Source organism: Lissotriton helveticus, chromosome 8, assembly GCF_964261635.1.
Source record: "Lissotriton helveticus chromosome 8, aLisHel1.1, whole genome shotgun sequence".
Lineage (NCBI taxonomy): Eukaryota > Metazoa > Chordata > Amphibia > Caudata > Salamandridae > Lissotriton > Lissotriton helveticus.
Window position 1 is genome coordinate 51,907,037 of NC_136069.1, and position 5,000 is coordinate 51,912,036.

A 5,000-nucleotide genomic window follows, 5' to 3' on the forward strand; every position below is an offset into this window, starting at 1 on the left:
GAACACAGATGTCAGTAGTCAGATGACATTGCTTACCTACTCAGGCCAAATACGTCTGGGTAATATAGTGCTAGTCCATTCAGAGTTAAAAAAACGCTATCTAACCCGGATCCCAAAAACGCTATTTACCCATTGCACAAGTTAACTGCTGAATGATACAGGACTCCTTAAAACATATCTCTAACATATAAGGGTAAATATCCAGGTCATGCATCTTGTTTGTTGAATGGTTCAAATCAAAGTATGAAGACCACAGCTAGCAGCTGGCCGAAATAGCTCAGTTGGGAGAGCTTAGACTGAAGATCTAAAGGTCCCTGGTTCAATCCCGGGTTTCGGCACAGTTGAGAGGTTCCTTTCTTCTAACAAAATAGGTCTTGGAATCAGCTGTAGTACTTTTTTCTCTATTCATCAAATTCTTTCCAACTGATATACAACACAAGCAATTTAACATAGACTTTGATTTGTGTCCTCCTTCTAAACTTGCTTCCACATTTCTTGCCTTCAGGTTAGACTATGAATGTTTCCCATTTCAGGCTTTTTTGTAATGTAAACTCTTGTCTGCATTACCTTCAACTTCCCCTTGAACACAGATGTCAGTGGTCAGATGACGTTGCTTACCTACTCAGGCCACATACGTCTGGGTAATATAGTGCTAGTCCATTCAGAGTTAAAAAAACGCTACCTAACCCGGATCCCAAAAACGCTATTTACCCATTGCACAAGTTAACTGCTGAATGATACAGGACTCCTTAAAACATATCTCTAACATATGAGGGTAAATATCCAGGTCATGCATCTAGTTTGTTGAATGGTTCAAATCAAAGTATGAAGACCTCAGCTAGCAGCAGGCCGAAATAGCTCAGTTGGGAGAGCGTTAGACTGAAGATCATCCATTCCCGGGACTACCTCCTACAATTTGACACAGCCTCACCTACCGTTACCCTTTCATCCCCGTCGCCGGGCCAACCCCCCCAGACAGCCACTTGCCACTCACCTTACCTTGTTAGTCTTGCCCTTCTCAACTGTAGATCCGCTTGCAAACACTCCCTAGAAATTAAAATCTTAATCCAAGATACCAATCTGGACATACTTTTCCTTACGGAAACCTGGTTTACACCCCATTCAGAAGCTGACATGGTGAATATGTTACCAAATGGTTACCTTATACAACATCTTAATAGACCAAAGGGAAAAGGAGGCGGTATAGCGATTGTTTACCGTAACTCCTTTAATTGCAGGATACAAGAAGGAGGAATCGATGACTGCGAAAGCGCCCTCTTTTCCCTCCAAATTACTCCTAACAAATCCCTCTCGGGTACCCTCGTATACCGTCCACCAGGCAACTTAGGAAATTTTGCTGGGTCACTTCTTGACTTCACGACCTCATCCTGCACCACATCCTCCAATTTTATCTTGCTGGGAGACCTTAATCTCCACTTTGAGGACAGATCAGACAGCACCGTTAAGGACATTATCTCTGAACTAAAATCACTGGACTTACACCTCTTAAATTCGGAGGTAACCCACACCAAGGGCCATCTGCTAGACCCTATCTTCTCCAACCTGTCTAAAATAGAAACACGACCAATCCTCCCATTACCATGGTCGGATCATTTCCTCATCCCTTTTATTTGGCAAATTGACCCTAACACCCCCCTAACGTCATCAGTAAGAGAACACGACAGAATTTGGTCCAAACTCTCACTTGAGCGCTGGACCCAAGAATTGATAAGCTCGGCCCCCTCTGCTCTCTCTGACCCCATAAAAGCAGACGAAAATTTCACCAAATGGCTCACATCTACTCTGGATACAGTTGCTCCCAAAAAAAATATAACTAAAAAAAATACCACCTTCAAATCCCCATGGTACTCCCAAGAATTGAAGAACCTTAGGAAAATATGTAAGATCAAAGAACGAAACTGGAGGAAAAATTGGGACCCCATCATTAAAGATGAATATAAAAAAGCAATGAGAACTTACAAATTAGCACGAAAATCAGCACAATCATCCTTCTTTAATGAAAAAATAAAAAATGCTTCCAACTCATCCAGAGAGACCTATAAAATCTTCAAAGAGCTACTCAAAATCCCTAATCCACCCTCCTCTGAGCAACCCACAATTTCCAGATGCAATCAAATTGCATCCTTTTTTCAGAACAAAATCATCAATATTTTACAAACCCTCCCACCCATAACGAACAATGAACCCTCTGAGGAACAGGTGCCTTTCACAACTGGCCCGACCTTAGATAGCTTTCACCAACTGTCCAACGAAGACTTCCTAAAAACTCTTTCAGGCATGAAAAGTGGCTCACCCATCGATCCTGCCCCTATCCGTATCCTTAAACAAATTGGCCCTGTCATTTCACACCTAGCAACAAATCTTATTAATGCCTCCCTTACTCAAGGAGTAGTCCCCCCAAACTGGAAACATGCGATCGTCAAAGCCCTTCAAAAAAAGCCAGGCCAGGACCCCTTAGACTTCTCGAACCTGCGCCCAATCTCTCTCTTACCAGGTATGAGTAAGATTGCAGAGAAACTAGTTAACCAGCAACTATCTAACTTTCTTGAAAGTAATAATCTCCTACGCCCATCACAAACAGGTTTTCGCCCCGGGCAGGGGACAGAGACCGCCCTGGTAAAGGTAGTCGAGGAAGCCAGATGCATCTTGGATTCAGGGGGATCGGTGTTACTGATCCTCCTGGATCTAAGCGCTGCATTTGACACGGTGGACCATAAGATCTTGATCCAGCGACTACTCAACCTGGGAGTGAGAGACAAGGCACTCAGCTGGCTTTCATCGTTCCTGAAGGACAGAACCTTCCAGGTCTGTGAAGGGAATATAAGATCAGACCCATTCCACCTCCAGTGTGGGGTTCCACAGGGCTCTTCATTGAGCCCCACACTATTTAACACCTACATGGCCCCCCTGGAGGATGTGGTAATTCCCTTTGGGATAACAGCTGTAACATACGCCGACGACACCCAAATGGTTGTGTCTTTTTCCCTTGAAGGTGAAAAAATAAAAAACCTCCATGATTGCCTTGAGGGAATCTACAAGTGGATGTCTAAATCAAGGCTGAAACTCAATGGCTCCAAGACCGAGCTCATGTTGCTGGGTCACCAATTATCACCTCTCCCGTCCGCCATGTGGCCCTCTTGCCTAGGTCCCCTTCCTCAGCCTAAGACGGAACTCAAGAGCTTAGGCTTCTGGATAGAACAGGATTTATCCATGAAGACACAGGCCAAAAAAACTGCCGGCACTTGTGTCGGCCTACTCCGCTCAGCCAGGAAGATTCTCCCTTTGCTCCCCGCACAATCTCAAAAACTGCTGATACAGGGACTAATACTATCGAGGTTAGATTATAGTAACGCCCTCTTCCTGGCAGCCCCAGAAGCTACCTTTAATGTTCTCCAAAGGACACAGAATGCCGCTGCTCGGATTCTGACAGGAACACCCCGGAGACTCTCTGCCAAACCAGCACTTAAGGCACTCCATTGGCTGCCGATTCGAGAAAGAGTCATATTCAAGGCCCTATGCACCACCCATAGGGCCCTGCAAAACCTAGGGCCACCAATGCTTAAGACCATGATCTACCCCTACAAACCCAATAGGCCCCTCCGCTCCTCTCAAAGGAACCTGGCTACGGTCCACAGAGCAAATAAAGCCCGCACTGGAGGACGCCGCTTCTCGGTCACAGCCGCTACTCTTTGGAACGCGCTTCCAACACAGCTCCGGGCCGAACCCAACTACATGAAGTTCCGAAAACTACTCAAAACGCACCTCTTCCCACAATAATCTCCTTTCCCTTCTTTTACCCTTGTCCCCCCCCTCTTCCTCCCCTCAGCTGTATATGCAATCTCAGCGCTGGGACGCTCTCGGGCAGCCATGCGCTATACAAATCCTGCTTTCATTTCATTTCATTTCATTTCATTTCATTCATTTCATTTCATTCATTTCTGAAGGTCCCTGGTTCAATCCCGGGTTTCGGCACAGTTGATAGGTTCTTTGCTTCTAACAAAATAGGTCTTGGAATCAGCTGTAGTACTTTTTTCACTATTCATCAAATTTTTTCTAACTGATATACAACACAAGCAATTTAACATAGACTTTGCTTTGTGTCCTCCTTCTAAACTTGCTTCCACATTTCTTGCCTTCAGGTTAGACTATGAATGTTTCCCATTTCATGCTTTTTTGTAATGTAAACTCTTGTCTGCATTACCTTCAACTTCCCCTTGAACACAGATGTCAGTAGTCAGATGACATTGCTTACCTTCTCAGGCCACATACGTCTGGGTAATATAGTGCTAGTCCATTCAGAGTTAAAAAAACGTTACCTAACCCGGATCCCAAAAACGCTATTTACCCATTGCACAAGTTAACTGCTGAATGATACAGGACTCCTTAAAACATATCTCTAACATATAAGTGTAAATATCCAGGTCATGCATCTAGTTTGTTGAATGGTTCAAATCAAAGTATGAAGACCACAGCTAGCAGCAGGCCGAAATAGCTCAGTTGGGAGAGCGTTAGACTGAAGATATAAAGGTCCCTGGTTCAATCCCGGGTTTCGGCACAGTTGAGAGGTTCCTTTCTTCTAACAAAATAGGTCTTGGAATCAGCTGTACTACTTTTTTCTCTATTCATCAAATTCTTTCCAACTGATATACAACACAAGCAATTTAACATAGACTTTGATTTGTGTCCTCCTTCTAAACTTGCTTCCACATTTCTTGCCTTCAGGTTAGACTATGAATGTTTCCCATTTCAGGCTTTTTTGTAATGTAAACTCTTGTCTGCATTACCTTCAACTTCCCCTTGAACACAGATGTCAGTGATCAGATGACGTTGCTTACCTACTCAGGCCACATACGTCTGGGTAATATAGTGCTAGTCCATTCAGAGTTAAAAAAACGCTACCTAACCCGGATCCCAAAAACGCTATTTACCCATTGCACAAGTTAACTGCTGAATGATACAGGACTCCTTAAAACATATCT